Source organism: Mauremys mutica, chromosome 1 (genome assembly GCF_020497125.1).
Source record: "Mauremys mutica isolate MM-2020 ecotype Southern chromosome 1, ASM2049712v1, whole genome shotgun sequence".
Classification (NCBI taxonomy): Eukaryota; Metazoa; Chordata; order Testudines; family Geoemydidae; genus Mauremys; species Mauremys mutica.
In genome coordinates, this window is record NC_059072.1 from 31,910,914 (window position 1) to 31,931,337 (window position 20,424).

Genomic DNA, 20,424 nt, shown 5'->3' on the forward strand with positions numbered 1-20,424 from the left:
GTTCCTTACTTTGCAAACATTTAAATAAAAAGTTTAAACACACACACTCTGGAACATCTATTAAAGACTTGATTCTTGTAGCAATAGATAGCTCTATATGAAGTAGTGTTGCAAAATTAGATCAGTTTGCTGGGTGCTATGTTAGGCAAAGCAAAATCACATTTTAATATACTTATTTCACTAATGAAGATAACAATTCTATGTGATCCTGATGTACATCTTAATTTGTCATAAATACTTTTTCATTCTGTTGGCTTTCCTGGCTCTACCTGATCCTTGCTGCAGCAGTGACCTCTAGTGGCCAAGAGAGGAGTTGGTTTCTCATATAGTCAGCACCATATGACCATCATGCAGACCTTTCAGCATTTGAAACTGTTTGTGTGACACAAGCCATCAAAAATTGTGTAACCCATGATAAAAATGTGGAAAAAATTGTATTTTTCACATCATGCCATATATAAACTGTTTTTAACTATAAAAACTGCTTGTTAAGGATACTTTGTGGCTGTGAAAATTAAACCATGTAAAGATATTTGAAACTCTGAAAACTTGAACACAAAAAGCCAGCATTCAGGAAAAGCTGTTCCTGTCAGTCTAGCATGTCCTCTATTACCCATTGGTGAGACTATCTCCATGAAGAATTTGATTCTCACAGCTGCTATCAACATTGGAAGGATATTATTTTGGGGGAAAGAAAGCAATTATTGCTAACATTTGTGGCAAAGACAGAAAATGTCAATAGTTTTAGTTGTGAAAGATGGTTAGATGATTCACGCAGTTTTACGTAGAAGTTTTCCAGCTCCCCTTGGAATTTAGGGGCATACTTACATTTTCAGATCTTCAGCCCTTCAAAAATAACAGGAAGGGGATTAGTTGAAAACATTTTAAACTTTCCCATCACCAAGCTTGAAGTCTGATTTATACCACAAAAGATCAGGCAACTTGCAACCATGGTAAAAATCTAGACAGATTAATTTTTTGACAATGATTGTGGACAAAAAGCCAAACTGTCAGCCCATATTTTTCAGTATTATCTCTGAATTTCCTTGCTATGGAGGCTAAAGTCTCTATACCTTTTAAAATATAGGCTTTTGTTGTTGAATAATCAATCCTCTCCTCTACCTCTCTTAGACAGAACTGGAGCCAGAGTTCAAACATTTTCATTGGTTTAACCACATCCACAAAAAGACATTTCACATCTTTCATTCCGTCTCATGACATGCAAACTACTGTTCAGGACTCCTAGAAAGCAAAGATAGGGTAGGAACAATTAAGTGACAGGTACTTAATTACAAAAGCTTCCTAGACTCAATTCTTGTTTGTGTGAATGGCCTGCCGTTTCCTCATGCTTAGCAGCTCCACTTAATTTTGGCCTGTTCCATCTGATGTTCCACTGTATTTTCGTTAGTTACATTACCCATAATGTCACTCCCCAAATCCTCTCTCACTTTACTGTGGCTTTGCAACTTCATTGTTTTTATAACTTGTCATATAATCATACCAGGATAAAATTCATTTCAACTGTTGGAGCAAAAGAGCAAATAAATCTTATGTTCTCAGCAGTAAGGAAGCGTCATTGGCTTAGCAGGAGCCAGCTGAAGATTTATCGCTGACAATTTATTTTGCTTTTCATGATCATAATCTCAAATACTCTATTTAGATACTGAATGGATTTATCTCTAGAACCATTGTGGTTAATTCTGAAAAACCCTTTCTCAAACACAGGCTTATAGGGTCACTGTTACACTAACAATCACACTTTTGTCTGAAATATTTTTACCTTTTACAAGTGACACTTAAAGCAGAGATTAAAGAAAAAAATGTTTTTTTTACTTTGTGTATAAAAAGCCTCTGCTAAAGTGCTGTACTGACATCTGTGCAAGGGAAACTTAAGTTTTTAAGCAAGTGCTTAAATGCTTTACTGAATTAGGGTCATTCTCAGATACATCACATCCACTAGCAGGGAGTCCTGCAGTAAGTTGGACTCCCATCAGCTTGTATGGGGCTCTGTAGCAACCTAGAGGTCCATGCTAGTGGATCCTGATACAGGATTGGAGGCTGTTTGTCCATTGTCCCTGCTGCTTGTTTGGGTTTTTCACACAGTGGGGTGGGGGGAGGGGAGGGAGAGAACTCCAAAAAGCACCAGGAGACTTAGTGGTAGGTATAAGAAGTTTAACTCCCTTTGAAATCTAGGAGAATTAGGTGCCTAAATACCTTTGAGGATCTGGGACCTATGGTAAGTCTTTATCCAGTGTGATGTTACTGAATGTTCCTCCAGACACCTATGAACACCCAATCTACTGTCCCACCCTGAAAACAGACCACTATGCTACTGGGGTTTTCAGAATTATAACTCATGACAGCAGACATACTGGAGGGACTGGCTGTCACATGCAGATACATGTGCACTGGTGGTGACCCTGCTGCATAAGCTAGAATGATACTCTGGTAAAGTAGGGGGTGGGGAGGGGTAAAGAGAGAGAGAAGTTGAGTTCAGACAGTGACAAGATGGAACCACAAAAAGGGGGCTTGGGCTACATTGTCGGCACTCCAAATTTATCTCAATAAGTAAATCTGTGCTGTAGACTTTTCTTCTCACTGACCAGCCACCGTGCATCAGGGCAAAAGGCTTGTGGCATATTCCAAATAGACTATGGCAACATATGTGTGCTTAATCCATAGGAACTGAATTATATTCTTGCCTAGGTAGCTAGCAACAGCACCACCCCATTAAGATTCACCACATTTTTGCTGGTGGTGATGGCAGATGGACATGAACCTTGGTTTTTAAAGAATCCAGTCCTAACTGCTAAGAGACATAGTAAAAAGTAAAGCTTGAATCAGCAGAACTGTATTACTCATGCTGTTCAGCTATGTTTATTTTAGGAATGGAAGAACCAGTTCAGGCTTCACAAGAAGCAACCTGAACTTTCACCTGTCCCAGGCACCAAACTCACGTTTGGAAATGGGTCAGAAAAGTCCCTGTCCCCCTGTACTGCCTACCTCAGTTGTTCTAAAGCCAAGAAGAGGCTTCCCAAATGTTGGCATCTTTGTTTTCAGGATCTTGGTGGAGGCCTTTTAACTGCATAGTATCTTAGTTTAGGTATTAAAAAAAGAAACAACCTCTGACTCTTCAACAGTCAGTTTGACTTATCCAATCAAAGAGCTGCTTCTTTTAAAATCCAGAGTGGGGGTGAGAGCTAGTTGTTTCGTAACTTGATTATTTCTTTACACCTGCTGTGCTCCATTTAGAATCTACCCTCAGGAGCACCTCTCCACCCTACACTAACATTACCTGTTTATTTTCCCCACACTAAACAAGCCAGGCCCTAATTTTCTCTCTCCTAGATTAGCAGAAAATTCAACAAGTACAAACATGCAAAAAGCTAGATAAATAAAAAGCAATCATCAAGAACAGACACTATGCGATAGCCAAGAGCAATTACAATCTCAGTAGAGCATAACACTCCTTTCAACAGGAAATGCGATGTTTTTTCTGCAGGCACCAATATGTGATTTGTTTAATCCTCCAGCCGTAACATGCTGAAATAATACATCAGTACGGGATATTAATGACACTAGAAATGAAGAATAAGGTTTAAAGTTAAATCAAGCAGCTTAGAAGGCCCAGATCTCACATACAGGACTGGGGGTTGGGGGGATGGGGAGGAAAGTAGAAGGAAAAAATGCAGGAGAGGGGGCTGATTTTCTTTTATTATCAGGGCTGTTTAACAGACTGGACTGGAAAGCAATCCCTTTGAAGTTACCCTTCATATTTCTCTGGAACAATTGTGTCAAAACTTTTGTAAAGGGACTGCTCCATGCACAAGAAACACGCTCTATATAATAAATAATAAATAAATAAATAAATAATAATTGGAGATATACCAATCTCCTAGAACTGGAAGGGACCTCGAAAGGTCATCGAGTCCAGCCCCCTGCCTTCACTAGCAGGACCAATTTTTGCCCCAGATCCCTAAGTGGCCTCCTCAAGGATTGAACTCACAACCCTGGGTTTAGCAGGCCAATGCTCAAACCACTGAGCTATCCCTCCCCCCTAAAATAAAAAAAAAAAAGTCATCGAGTCCAGCCCCCTGCCTTCACTAGCAGGACCAATTTTTGCCCCAGATCCCTAAGTGGCCTCCTCAAGGATTGAACTCACAACCCTGGGTTTAGCAGGCCAATGCTCAAACCACTGAGCTATCCCTCCCTCCCTACTTGCACTACTACTTGCAATGGGCTGCTTTATTCAACTACGGGACAAGCGTAGTATGGTGGAAATACCCACCAGCTAAACAAGAAGGAAGGAGGGGCAGAACATGGCTCCAACCCATATTACTCTGAGTGACCCAGCTGACCCCTTGATGACCACTTCAGTACAAAAGCAAGGAAGTCAAACTCCACATTGCTCTCTCACTCTTCTCCCATGAAATCTCCAACCTTAAGGCCAAATGCTGCCCCAACTCTCTGCATTAAAGCTGAGTAAAGAGGCTTTTTATAAGGAACCCAGGAGGGGTTGATGAAAGGAATGCTTTCTTTGCCAGCCCACTGACAGAGGTGTGACACAGGACTGCTGCTAAGAGAGCCTAATCTTTATTTCCTGGCCTGTGTCATATGATTGGGGGTTGAGGGATTAATTTATGAGAAAAAAAGGGCATGAGAGAAATATGTTATAAAGAGGAAAGTGATAATTTGTTCTGCATGTCTGCAGAAGGTAGGACAAGAAGCAATGGGCTTAATCTGCAGGGAGACTTAAGTTAAATATTAAGAAAAACTTTCTAACTAGAAGAGTAGTTAAGCTCTGGAACAGGCTTCCAAGGGAGGGTATGGAGTTCCCATCATTGGAAGCTTTTAAGAACAGGTTGGACAAACAACTGTCAGGGCTGCTCTAGGTTTACTTGGTTCTGCCACAGTGTAGTGGGCTGGACTTGGTGACTTCTTTAGGTCCCTTCCAGTCCTACATGTCTATGGTTTTATGTCTAGCTTGGCTAAGAGACGAATTTGGGACAGGGGCAGGGCAGGGCATGGAAACAGTCTACAAACATGAAGTGCGTAACCACCAAGGAGGGGTTGAGAGCCCAAGCTCCAGCCTGAGCCACAACATCACAGCAATGTCTACACAGCTACCTTTTAGCAAGCTAGCGTGAGTCCCACTATCACTAGTCTGTGGACCCACGCTGGTGGCTCACTCCCAGATCCAGTTTGTACATACACAGAGAGGCTACTGTAGTCCTGGTGTTGTAGCAGCCTTTGCAAAACAACCTGTCCTACAGTCAAGAGAGAGAGACTTCAGTGAGAGTAGGCTCTGGTCCTGAGTGTGCCTTGTGAATGATTTCAGGCTGGAAGATTCAGATGGCAATTAAGCATTGCCCTGGTACTACTGAACAGTGAGAAGAAATGATTGATTATAAATTTGCAACTGGAACTGCTTTATTTCTAGAATATATAAACCTGACCTTGGTCCTCTCACACTGGTCTCTTTGGCTGTCCAACAATACGTCCAACATGACTGCACTTTAGAGAAAAGCAGGCTAGAGAGTTTCCAGCAGCTGTTTGTAAATCACTATCTGAGAAATAGACTATGGAGACAAAGAACTAAACCCAGGTCCAGATTAAGGAAGAATGAAAACACAGGACTATTAAACCAGTTGAACTGTCATTTTTGCAGGAATCCAATTGATCCCAAGTCTTAAAGTGGTTCAGGCTGTTGAGGAAGGTGATCAGTAATGAAACATTTTCAAGACTAGGGATCAGTTGAGCTTGACCAGAAATAGCAGCTTAAACTCAAACATTTAGAAATTAGATACTGTACACCAAAGATGGAATTGAATGGTCTTAGTTGATATTTCTTGGCAGTGTCAGCAAAAAGGCCACAGTTATGAGCTTGGGATAAATAGATCAGTTTTTCATCAGTATGTTTATTTTATGCACTGCACACATAATGACCAATGTTTATTTTATCCCCACTTCTTAAGCTTTGTTTAATAGTTGGAGTATAGTATCAGAGGGGTAGCCGTGTTAGTCTGGATCTGTAAAAGCAGCAAAGAGTCCTGTGGCACCTTATAGACTAACAGATGTTTTGGAGCATGAGCTTTCGTGGGTGAATACCCACTTTGTCGGATGCCTCCGACGAAGTGGGTATTCACTCACGAAAGTTCATGCTCCAAAACATCTGTTAGTCTATAAGGTGCCACAGGACTCTTTGCTGCTTTTACAGTTGGAGTATGACTGTGATTTTCCTCCTCACTACCAAATAATTGCAATGGAAACAAATATTGCACCACATTTGCCTCCCCATGTTTGAAAGCCTTAGAAAAAGCTCTTTTCCATTAATGACTTAATTCATTTTAAATTCCTGTCTTTTAGTTCACATATTTTTGAATATTCATAATCATACCCTGGGCTTAGCAGGCATCCCTCAAAAATCAATGTTTTTATCTGTGAAAAAATATTAATGTTTTAAAAGCAATTGCACAAAATTATAATAATATTAACATGTAGCTAAGCTTAGGTCACCTCCATCAGCACAAGATTTCTATGATAACTGTGATGTCACCAGCATAGTGTCTGGTGGGGGAATCGCAATGGGTAGGAGCCTGCAAGTCTGGCTATCAGGACCGTGGGAAATTTATGTTCTGATACTATGTCAATCATGTACTGGCTGCACCCTGGGCACTCTGTCTTTGGAGCACTCAGCATCTACTGTATGAACTGGATTTCAGTTCACATGACCTGATGCTGTTGCATTTTCAAAGTACAGTATTTGAAGATCACCTTTAAATCTGTGCTGTAGACTTTTCTTCTCACTGACCAGCCACCGTGCATCAGGGCAAAAGGCTTGTGGCATATTCCACAGATGGGGCAGCTGTCATACCTGTCTGACATACTGTTAGATGGCTGAGGCTGAGCACGTATTTGCCAGCCAGGTAGCCCCAGCTGCCAGACTTCTGGAGGAATCACTCAGTATTGGTTCATAAAAAGAGAAGGAGTAATCCTCCCACTTTAATTCATTTAGTTGTCATCGCTGCCTTTCTTGTCAGTGTCAGGTTCTGAGGTAGAGGTTAGGTAGTATAATTAGCATTATATAGGTAATTATAATCTGGGAAGTTTTCCAAATGCTCCTTATAAATAAGATTAATCAACACTAGACACACTAAAGGGCCTTTTGTACGTAACATTCTTCTCAGTGCTGAAGTAAGTGGTGGAGGATGTGCAACTTGCAAGTCAAGTGAAGAGAATTTTTTTCTCCAGGTCTGGCCACAGGTAATTTCTTGCACTGTCTTGTATTCCCAGAAACATCCTATTATCTTGAGATGTTCTAGCCTGGAAGCTGAAGTGAGGAAAGAGGACAAGAATGATCCCAGGAGCCTCCAGCTTTGTTCATGAAAACATCCTTCCTACAAACTCTGTACAGTCTCGAGCATGAGAAGGGCAGAACAGCGTCAAGCTTGTACTCTGTATCAGTCAATGTTGACAAGCCATTGTTTTTGCTCATTTTACATGCAGATGGTTTACAGACTATGTCTGATCCTGTTTCTATTGAACTTAGTGGTAAAATCCTCACTGATTTTAGTGAGAGCAGGGTCAAGCTGTGATGGGATATACCAGGCATGTGATGTCCCCTGCTGGAGGCCCTGTGGCTTTGGTGCAGCCTGCCTGAAGGTGTCCTTCAGGGTAAAAAAAACAGCGAGTTTAGACCTCCAAGAAATGCCTAGAGAGGCCATCCAGGTTTCCTGTTGGCAGAACCAACAAGAATTAGTACTCCAGCAGCTAGAAGGGCTGGGAGCAGGCAGTAGCCAATCAGCGGCTAGGAGGCAAGGTAAAAAGTGCTGGCTGCTTCCTCCAAGGGGCAGTTTTCAGTGAATCTGGGCCAGTGGAGGAAGGATTTTCCCTGTCTTAACCCAAAAGCCCAACTTGGTCAGGGGCCTACCCCTGACTTCACCTTTTGACTGAGCCAGTAAAGGATTGTTTTAGTTTACATTGTGGAATTTAAAGAACAGGTGTTCATCAACTGCCTGCTGTAAAATTAAAGGGAGCGCGCTTGGCGAGACACACCACTGGTTCAGGAGATCCAGTGACACAGGCACTATGTTTATGCTCAATGGGACACTCTCAGTGTCTTATTCAGTTTCAAACCACATCTGTCAGAATTGCAGTTTCCAAATACGCAGCACTATTACTGCACTACCCAGCAATGACTTGGCAAATGGCTAGCTCAGAATGGCAGAGTAGGTGTACAAATCAACTAACCAGATTGCAGGGAGTGGGGGTGGGTTGCCTGTCTAATCTGTGCTTGACAGCAAGGGCACGTACAACATTTTTAGTTTCAGAAAGCCCCTTGGGCATGTCTGTAGAATGGAGATTTCCAGCTGGCTATGGAACTTCATCCTTAAGCTGTTGTTTCAGCTGTCTTCTGGCCTTGTGATGTGACGAAAACAGCAAAGACCTCCTTGCCTTTGCATGCCCCACATGAACTGTCAGGGCATCATCCACACACTGCATGTAACATGTACACATGATCACATAGGGAGTTATTAATCACCAAGTTCAAGCACTGTGCAAAAAAATGATGCCTGCATGACCTTCATTCCTTATTGCACTAACTACAGTGGCATGGACAGCATTTCTGGAAACAATGTCTAGAAGGTTGAGAGACAGGAGTGAAAATATTCTTGAAGCTGATGCTGCCCCTGTTATAGTGAGTTGCCAGCACTTGTTTTCTCCAAAGCCTTTAACAAACAAACCACGCTGCATATTTCCTGATGACGCAGGTCTGGAGGATCTGGTCATGGTTCAGCTGGCAAAAGCAATGTTTCCTTACGTTAGTCCATAAACACGTGTAACCGTGCCAGTAGGAAACCCCTCCGAATGCCTTACAGCACATATTACTTTTCAGCACATGGTTCATAAAGCCATGGGATAGCTCTTTTCAAAGACTTGTGAAATATAACAGGAGTTAGTCTCGCCTATTAATCTGATGAAAGGTTTGTTGGATGCTAGATTAAATGAAATGTAATCTCTGTCCAGAGATGAGCTCTGCAGTGTTCTTGTTCTAATCCTGCATAGCTGAGGGATTTGCTTTGCTTAATTGTTACTTTCTGGAGTGTCACTTTGCCTCGGATTCACCACTCCCTCTCATGCTGAAGGAGATTTTGGTAAAAATGTCACACAAACTTCTTCAGTGAGAAATGACAGTCAGCCTTGGTAAGGTGTGGGCTGGCCATGAGAAAACCTCACGCTTATGAAACCCACTGTCCACTCTAAAGGGCTTGGCTAATGGAGCCAAATTCTGCCTGCGTCCAGAATTTGGCCTACTGTGAACAGGGCTCTGCAAGAGGGATGGTACTCTGGGGCAGGGCTATGGATCAGGGTGCAAATTGCATAGAATAGAGGGCAGAATGGAAAAGGGGATAAGCAGCTGGTTGAGTGGGAAGAAGGATGGGTGAAAGGTGGATCACAGACATGGGGAAGTAAGCAGAATACTTTGAGAGACCAATAACCATCCAAATTTTTGTGGCGTATCTCAACTGAACCTCTCTCAGAAGTAATTGAGATGTAATCCAACAACAGGGACTGGCCACAAAGCTGTAGATGGGAATAATACCTACCCATGACATGGGAGGGTTCTCAGCAGATATAAAGCTGCAAAGCTAGCTTTTATGTCTCCTCTCCAGATAGCCCCAGTGTGGGGTGGGAAGGGGGATGTTGTACTGGGAGAGGGGTATGGCTGGAGCCTGGTGTGCTCTCGCAACTCCCAGTTGGCAGATAGTTCTTTGGTGATCATTGCTGCAAGGTGCATTTGAGAGTATCCTCAGCCTCTAATACATTCCTAGAGTCAAGGAGCCCTACCCAGCTCCCTGATGCTCCTCTTGTCACTCCACTGCACCTAATGGAATCTGGGCACAGCAGAAAATCTGGCCCAATAACTCTGTTTAGGTTGCTTTGCCTCCCTTTGCTCTTTCCCTACACTAATCCACCAACTCCGGGAATGAACAAGAGGTTTCTTGTAGATATTCAGAGGCAGTGACAGTGGAATCCAACTGGTGTGACTTGTGACCCAACATTTCTGTTGCATTTTCATCAATTTTTGAATTCCTGTGATTGGGACAGGCGGTTATGGCCATCACGTACAATTGAAATACTTGTTCCCAAGCAGCTTGAATGTCTAATCACAACCAGCTGCCACGCAGTCCTCTCCTGCTTGTCCTCACCTCCAACATTTATCTAGACTGCTGCATTATATATTAGAGACAAGGTGGGTGAGGTAATATCTTTTATTGGACCAACTTGTGAGAGAGACAAGCATTTGATCTTATACAGAGCTCTGTGTAAGCTCAAACGTTTGTATCTCTCTCTCTGTGTAAGCTCAAAAACTTGTCTCTCTTACCAGCAGAAGTGGGTTCAATAAAAGACATTACTTCACCCAGCTAGTCTCGCTAATATTTTGGGACCGACACGGCTACAGCACTGCATATCACAATGGTGTCATATGTTGACAGTTTTGTTAGGAAGAACAATGCAGGGATTTGATAGTTACTAGTTTAAATGTAATGGACGTAGAGGCAGTCATGGTTTCCAGCCTGGTCCAATCCCAACATCTGTAGCTGAAAATCCAAATTATAATGTATTATTATTGCAAAAAGCATTTATTTGGAGCCTATCACTATTTTCTCTGGAACTCTTACAAGACTCAAACTGAAATAATAAAGATCTGAACAAGAAAGACTGAACACCATGCTTCCCTGCCACCTGCAGATTGAATAATCAGCTAGGAAATATGGATTTAGAGTCTGTTCCCAAAAGATACTGAGAGCTTCTTCTGAGTTGCTGAATCCTCACAAACCAATGGGAGTCGAGAGCACTCAGCATCTCTCAGAGTTAGGCTCTATAGGCTCAATCCAAAACCACTGAAGTCAATGGGAGTTTTGCCACTGACTTCAATGGAAGCATAGAATGCAATGGGACTCAGAAAGCATATAAGGATTCACATGGGCAGACCCCTGGAAGGATCAGAGCCTAAATATGACATGCACAGAACACACTTTGGACTTAAAGGGACACCATCACGCAGTTTAAGCCAAAATTAGATTTGATAAAGGAAAAAGGGTTGGGAAACCTTATATTAATAGAAACATTTTCCTGGTTTTTAGAGACAATTGCTATAAATTACACACAAAACTATGTTAAAAGTAAATTATTAAGGTTGCAAAGTCAAGCACTCAAAAGTCAGGAAATGCCACCTAGGCAAGCTTAGTCCATGACACAATAATATTCAGGTTATGCCCAGTCCCAGAGGACCTGTCACTTACCCCGGGTCAATTACATCAAAGACAATGTGTGTACCCAATCCTATAATAAAGTAACTAAAGATTTATTAACTAAGAGAAAGAAATGATAATTATTTACAAGGTTAAAACAAATAAACATACACACGCAAATGAGTTACAGTCTTAAGTTTCAAAAGGTAATAGAAGCTGCTGTAATATGCAAACTCTCTATATTGTCTAGCACTAACCCAGCTGGGTATTCCTTGTTTATGCTTAGAAATCTTGCCCTCCCAAAATCCAAGTAGCACACAGATACAGTTTCTTCTTGTCAGGGATTTTTAGTCCCTTCCCCCAGAGTTCCAGCTGATTGGACGAGTCCACCTGTGTGTCTCCTCTTCATTTGTCAGTGTTAAAGCCTGGGGACATGAGCTCACGCATGAGTGTGAGCTGGCGCCTGGTCTGCATCACACCAAGCAGTTGAAGTTTGGCTAAAATTTACAAGCATCTGAAAATGAGGTCTTATAATGAGAACTGTTGAGCAACCTTAATAATAGGTAGACTATCAGCCTGGCCTATACTGAAAATAGGTTTTTTAAATATTCCCATGCAATGTTAGCAATCTAAACACTCTAGCATTGTGCTAGTGCATGAGAAAATGATAGTGAAATTGACTGGAAATTTACTATAATCAAAAGCAAAATTGCTTAGTGTATTTTCATCATCCAAGCTGAGAAAAGAATGCAAAAAGTAGGCAATGTCCTCTTTCCTCTAGGAGGTTGACGGGGGGTGTGAAGTACAGAATTACACCATTGGTGCTAGATACTGGCATACAAGCATTGTAAAACTGAGCCCTTCGGTAGGAAAAATTCAGTGGGTTTCTGTGCTGTTGGGTTTGTCTTCTTATCAAAAAGACCCTTTTTCACAGAGTACAAAAGCTGTGTTTAATGTCATGCAATTTACTTTCCATCCACTGGGTAGAGGCAAACACTTTTACAAAATAGAGATAAAATGATAGAACAACTTTTCAGAGGGTTCAACAGATATTTAAAAAACTCTGATCCATTTGTCATTGAATGAAAGCTCCTAACCAATATGTGTTAATGTTTCTGTTTAAAATAATTCTGGCTACATGCAAATATCAAAATTATTTCTTAATTTCATTCCCGCTCGTAGTCAATTGGCTAATAAGAAGGCATTTCCAAGATCTGAACAACATGTATCAAGCATGCTCTATTTATACACCATTGCATCCAGGATGTTGAAAAAAAGTACTGATTTAGGATATACAGCTAATTTGCAACTAAACAAAATAAATCAAACCAATTAACTAAATATCTGACATCTCAAGTAACTTTCTGTGAGACAATTTAAAAGGCATTGTCTCCTTTTTAAGCAGTTAGCACAACAACCTAACAATATGCCAATTAATAGATTTCTAAAACATTACCTCTGTAAGCAGATTTGATGAAAAATGTAATGAAAATTGCCAAAATCTTGGAACTAAAAATTCATAAGAAAGTATTAAATATAAATAGGTATGTACAATCTGTTCACAGTTTTTTCCTTAGTTTGAAAGGTGTTTTTGTTGTTGTTGTTGTTTTGTTTTTAATGAGGAGCAAACAGCTAAAATGTATATTATTGAATAATTCAGGACAAATTTCACGTATGTACTTTATTTACTATATAGTAAAATCATAGGCCATGATCCTGCAAAGATTTATTCACGTGCTTGACTTTATAGACTGAGAGTATTAGTACTACTATTTGTGTGGCAGTAGAATCTAGGAGCTCAAGTCATGGACCAGGATTCCACTGTACTTTATCCTGTAGTTCTATTGGCTTCAGTGGGACTGTGCATGGTGCATAAACATCAGGCCTGTAAGTTTTTGCAGGAGTGGGGCCTTAATTGTTTGCATGATCGCACCTTCAAATTGTTGAGTGAAAAACTACATATTCCTTAGTCAAACATGCCTCTGAACTCAAAAGTTAAAGATGTTTGAAAGTTGAGGAGTTTTCTAATGCAACTAAAGTAAAATTGCATCAGAGGCCAGAGGAACATCACAAGACTGATTACAAATTGCTTTATATGCTATAGGATTATGTTTTAAAAGTACTGTACATAGAAGTGAACTGTACAAAATAATATGCCAGTTTGCTTTCTAGAATCTATTGGGGGAGAAATATACAAAATAGTTTCTCAAGAACTAAGGGAACATATCAGTAAATGAATAAAATTCTACTGATAGACTAATAGGCTAATATAACAAATATGAGTGAAATCCTGGCTCCATTGGAGTCAATGGGAACTTTGTCATTGACTTCAATAGTGTAAGAATTTCACCAAATATATACATATTTACTGGGAACTTTAGAAAGACAGACTAATTAGCTCAAAAAACTGCAATTAACAGCCAAAACTTTTCAGTTTGTTTCCCATTCACACTGTAGCAACAGCTTTTAAAAGAACAGTGAAATGTTAATATGTAGAACTGGTGGCTCTCATACATTTCAGAGGCAGCCTTCATCAATGATATCATTGCTTGGCATTTGGAGACAGTGAACATTCTAAAAACGGTTACCAAGTACGGTAAGTCGATCTAACTTATGTCACTCGGGGATGTGAAAAAGCCCCTCCCTGAGCGACATACGTTTTGCACAGTCCACACTGGCGCTATGTTGGTGGGAGTTGTGGATTGCCACGGGCTCGCAGGGGCGAAAGAAAATGCAGGCCTGTTATTTACCAGGCTGCACGTGGCAACAGACTATATTGGTAAGGGATGCAAGGAGAGTGTGGGTCACGATGCAAACTGCAGACACACACACACACACTAAACTTAATCAATTTAAAAGTTTTATTGGGGATAATTACAAGGGGTAAGGGGGCAGCGTATGATTAGCTAATAGAGTTAATGAAACTTAAAACACACAATGACTAAAATATCTACTAACAATATTTATAAACAAAGATGCAGCATTTAGTAATAACTGATACTTACAAATACAAACCAACGCATAACGACCGGCAAACGTAGAAGCTCTGTTTGAAACACGTGAGCTGAGAGAGAGACTTCGAGGTGATCAGGCTCGGTTACGGGCATACACAGGATACACAGGTATACACAGGATACACGGGTATACACAGGATTCGTTTTTCTTTCTCCTCTCCCTGCCTGCACATGGCAGGCAGGCCATAAAGTACCCACTATGACATCATAGAAGTGTCATAGGGGACGGGGCCCAAAACCTGTTTGTGTTCGTTTCTGATTGGCACAAGCAAAGTTTACACCATGTAGGGGAGCAGGTGCCTTAAAGTCTGGCTTCGCCCCCAAAAGGTGAGGAAATGCATATTGTCTTAGAATGCGTTCAACACTGAATGACAAAAGAAGAGGCCAGGGCAATACCGGAATGGGCAAGTTCTACAGGATGCAGACAGGAACTCATCTCAACAGGAATAATTAGGGGAGAAAACTCTCTTGTTGGCATAGTGTGTCTTCACCAGACGTGTTACAGTGGCGCAGCTGCATCAGTGCAGCTGCACCAATGCAGTGCTGTAGTGTACACTTGCCCTATGTCATTTACAGTCTCAGGCTTTTGCGCACACACATACACACCTGGTTACATCCTGTGACCCCACCGTGCTTCCTTCCCCCTAGTTCAGTGCAGACATAGATACTTACCCTTGCATGGCAGAGCACTGCGGACATTTCTCCATACTGTAGTTATCCCTACACAGATGCTGTATGTTAGTGCTTCACCTCTCCACACTTCACAGAGCCTGCGGAACTGCTCCCCAGATGAACATCACAACTGATGGAACTAAGAAGGTGAACCTGACTTCATTGATTTTCAGAGCGAATAGTGTAAATAGAGCCAAGTGACCTGGATTTGATATTTATTTTGCTTTTAGGCCCTATCCCTGCAAACACTTACATCTGTGCTTAACTTTACTAGTAGAGAGACAAGATGGGTGAGGGTGAACCAGAGGCCCATTTATGGTTTACTCCTCTGTGTCCTGTCAGGCCTGACATACTCACTACACTTACCACACTGTTGTCATAACCTGTATCTAAAAGGTGGCATGTAAGATATCATTAGAAAACTAATAACTCACTGATCATTAATATTCTTATATGACGTATGCACATCTATACAAAAAGTTATGAATATGTGCCAGAATTACATTCTCACAGTGTGTTTGGCAAGCAATGCATAAGCTCAGTCTGCCTTAGACGAAGGAATGTGGGTTTACCTCAATTTACACTGTGATACTGGCAGACCAGGTACCAGCTCTTGCCAAGGCATCAGCTGATCACTAACAAATTCATAGCTGGAAACCAGACCAGCTCACCTATATATTAGTATCATTCAAGATAGGTGTTAGAGTTGTAAGGATGTGTTTAGCGTTTAGACTCTGTCAAATGCTTGTCAGCTGCTGCCTGCATTAATCTTACTTGTCATGTCTGTATCCCATGCTACTAGGTAAAATATAAGTTTGTTTTATAATTGTAAGAACTTGTGAACTCAGACGGGAAACATGACTCCTCCACCCATGCAGGAGGACTATCGAAATTAAGTGGGCCATCACAGGACAAAAGCTTTGTTAATTGCCCCCAGGGGCGGCTCCAGGCCCCAGCACGCCAAGCGCTTGCTTGGGGCGGCATGCCGCAGGGGGCGCTCTGCCGGTCGCCGGGAGGGCGGCAGGCAGCTCCGGTGGACCTCCCGCAGCCGTGCCTGCGGAGGGTCCGCTGGTCCCGCGGCTTCGGTGGAGCATCCGCAGGCATGCCTGCGGGAGGTCCACCGGAGCTGCGGGACCAGCGGACCCTCCGCAGGCACGTCTGCAGGAGGTCCACCAGAGCCGCGGGACCAGCGACCGGCAGAGCACCCCCCGCGGCGTGCTGCCGTGCTTGGGGCGGCGAAATTGCTAGAGCCGCCCCTGATTGCCCCAACCTCCCATGGAGATGTACATGTAGAAGGCCTCATCTCATTGGCTTGAATACTGAAGAGGGCAATAAAAATAGCCGACATGAAGATTTTTCACTCTTTGCTCTTTGGACTCTTACAAGGGCTGGCGCTAAGAAACGAAAAGCGGAGATCCCCGAGGCTGACCTGGGTTAAGCCCCTGAAAAGACATTCAGTGCTGACAGATTACTACATCTGTTACCTTTTGAATCACAGACTGAAACTCCTGTGAATATATGCTTGCTTGTTTTAAACCTGTAGATAACTCCTTTCTTTTTCCTATTTAATGAACCTTTTGTTGGTTTGTTACGGGGTCAGCTGTAAACATTGTCTTTGGTGTGAGATCTAAGGTACAAATTGATCTGGAGTAAGCAACTAGTCTCTTGGGACTGGAAGCAACCTGAATATTCTGTGATTTTTTTTGTGTAAGTAACCATTTACCAGTAAGTCCAGCTTGCCTGGGTGGCAAGATAGACTGGAAAGCCCAAGGGGGCTGTCTGTGACTCCATGGTAAAACTGTTACAGTGATCCAACAGTTCATGTTTGTTACTGGATTGGGGAAATCTGATTATAGATCACACCACCACTCTGGGGTGTCTGCTCTGCTTTTTGACCGTTTGCCCTGAGGTAGGCACTCATGGCTGTGACCCACTTCAGACAGCATGACATACATATAAGCCATAAACAAGGCCGTCAAACTAACAAGGGGGGAGATGACAGGAAACAGAACAATTTACATTTTAGCAAACACTGCTGGGGGAAGAGAGCATGGAGCTTCCTTCACCACCAGATTCCATGTTGCCTTCCTCACAGCTTGAATAAACTTTATTTTGAGGGGTAATCCTGAGAAGAATCAATTTAAAAGGTTTACTGGTCTATAAAGACAGGAGTCTGAACCTCAAGTGATAAGCTATTGGATCAACATATTGCATACAATATTACAGTATTATAGAAGTATATTGAATGAGGTCTTTTCTGTAAGCTAATGACACTCTGGTGATTGATATCATTGTGAAATGTATGTATTAACTCTATGTGAGGAAATATGGATACTTAATGATATTATGCTTTAAAGTCTGTGGCCAAACAGGGAAAAACACTTTCCCTCCCAGAGAGGAGAGAAGGCAGCTGTCTACCCACCATCTCTAATGAGATTAAGCCTGGTGGAATCAAAACAATTGAAGCCCCATTTACATACGGGGGATGGGAAGCCCACAGGAAGGGAAGAACAGCATGAGGCCACCCTGCCTTTTGAAACAAAGTCATCGAACTTTGGAAGATATAAGCAAGGACGGAAGCATTGTGGGCATCCATCACTATAGAGACACAAGGGAACAGAATTCTTCCAAGCTGAGAACAATGGGTCCTTCAGAGAGAGAGAGCGAGAGAGAAAGATTGTGCTTATGTTTGTGTTTTGAAGTCTCTGGAAACTGAATACGGGTGAGAAACCTGCTTAGGCAAAGGTTTTTCACCTAGGAAGACAAGGAAACCAGAATCTTGTATGTTTGTGGAAGGTCCTAACTGAGAGAAAGACAGGCCTGGCTGGGAAGAAGAATGACAGGTGAGAGAAACCATCTCGAACAAAGCCTGTACCTTGTTAAATTAAGCTTTAAACTTTTAAAAGAGTATTTTATTTTGTTTTACTTGTAACTCTTGCAATCTTCATTTCTTATACTTGTACTTATTTAATACTATGTATATTTTGTTAATAAATTGTTTTATTATTACTATAAACCAACTCAGTGCTGTGTTTAACGGGAAGGCTGTATTTATCCCAGCAAAGTTAGTAAGTTGTGATGTGCTTTTGTCTCTTTAAAGGAACAAATCATATAATTTCTCTGAGCTGTCCAGGATAGGGCTGGACACTTCAGGGCACATGACTTTGGGGAAAACTCAGGGCTGGGGGTGTGCTGGTGTCCCCTTGCTGGTTGTAACCAAGGCTGGAGGAAGCCAGAGTGGGGCTGCAGACAGCAGGAGTGGCAGAAGTGTCCTAAAAGTGGGGCCCCCCCACATTGCGCCACCCCCCGAGATCCTGCCCCTGCACTGCCTTTTCTCCCCAAGCCCTCACCTTCGCGCCCATTCCCCCCAAGGCCCTGCCCTCGCACTCAGGGCTGGCTCCAGGCACCAGCGCAGCAAGCTGGTGCTTGGGGCGGCCCATGGAAGGGGCGGCACGTCCGGATCTTCGGTGGCAATTTAGCGGCAGGTCCCTCAATCCCTCTTGGAGGGAAGGACCGGCTGCTGAATTGCCGCCGAAGAAGCAGCCGATCAGCCGCCGGTAGAGCAGCCACTGAAGTGCCGCCCATTGTGGCTTTTTTCTTTTCTTTTTTTCTCTCTTTGCCACTTGGGGTGGCAAAAAAGCTGGAGCCGGCCCTGCTTGCACCACCATTTCCCCAAAGACCCCATCCCTGCCCCACACCAGCACCATCTCTTCCCCACAAGACATGCTAGACAGGCTTCTGGGTTCAGAGCTGCTGAACCAGTGCCAGCTGCATAGCACACAGACACTCAAGGTGAGACCTGGATGCTTGTTGCTGAATGTGAGCATCCCAGGCAGAGAGCTACAGTAGCAAACTATTGTGAGACACTCAGGGTTACAGGGTAAAAGGTGACACAACCCCTTACTAGTCTGAATTGCATCCCGAGCCCCATGGCAGTGAGGTAATATATTTTATTCCTTAGCTAAATACAAGATGGAACAGATTGTTGTGATGCTCTAAGTGCCTTTCCCAGACCTGAAGAAGAGCTCTGCAAATAACTTTATGACTGAGAGTAGTTCCACTGAAATGTGCCAGTGGAACTCAGTGTAATTTTTGAAGATTTTATAAAGGCCTAATGTCCTGCAAAAATCAATAAAGTCAATCTCTCTTTCTGAGTGCTACAATATTTGGGACTCCGCACTGCAAGAAGATGTCTACTCTGGAGTTGAAGGTCACAGATACTTTAGGTTTCTTGTATACTATAGTTCTGTACATATTCAGTGGAGTCAAGGCTTTGCCCATTCCCTGCCCAATCTAGCAGAGAGGGATTAGTGGCCCCGCTCACACCTGTGATGTGGTTACTGCGTAGCTTGTGCAGGGGAGAAAGGAGTTGCTCACACATATTTACTCCCCAGTTTGGGACTATTGAGCCAGTGACAGTCTTCCCTTAATTAGTTCAAATGTGTGAAGAGCTTTGAAGATGAAAAGTGCTATAGAACTCAGGGTATTATTATGCAGATTTCATCACATTTTGACTCCTTTTAGTGTGAAAAACATTCAAAAGTTATCAAACAAAAAGAGGATTGGTTCTGGTTACAAATCTCTTCTGACTGGCACTCTGCCCAGAAGCATTCTGAAAATTTCAAAGCCCCCCAGCTCTTTAGGTATCTGCTTCCCTTCCCCAGGATGCTATCAAAAGGGGAGATTCATCATTTGGAAGGGCTTACCAGTTTCCTGGGAGGAGGTTCTGAAAGGCATTGACTTTACAGAGCTGGGGTATGTTAGGAACAGCTTCACAGCACAGAGTCGGGGTGGGTGCCAACCTTAACATTGACTCATTATTAACTTTGCTGCAGTGAGAGAGGGCCAGTGTGCTTCCCCTGACCCCATCCCTTCTCCACCTGTGCATCCTCAGCCCTACCAAAGGGCTTTGTGGGATTGAGAGAAAAGGGGAAATGATGTCACAGAGATGGCACTTCCACATCTTCCACCCCCAACTTGGGGTCTACATAGTTTTCTTCCCCTCAGAAGGGGGGGGGGGATTGGGATTTAAGGGTTTGTCTGAGATATTAAAATAACTATCATGTTCAAAACCAACGAGGAATCTGGTGGCACCTTAAAGACTAACAGATTATTTGGGCATAAGCTTTCATGGGTAAAAAACCCACTTCTTCAGATGATGTGATTTTTTCACCCACGAAAGCTTATGCCCAAATAAATCTGTTAGACTTTAAGGTGCCACTGGACTCCTTGTTGTTTTTGTGGATACAGACTAACACGGCTACCCCTTTGAATACTTGGTATCATGTTCAGTCAGGCCAGTTTTCTATATTAAAAAAAAACAACTGATGAGCCCTGATAGAGTAAAACTTATTCAAGATCATAGAATCATCATAGAATCATCGAATTGCAGGGCTGGAAGGGACCTCATGTACTCAGCCTGGCTCAACCTCATTCCAGTTCAAAAGAGATAAAGCAAATATATGAATTCTGAACAGAAG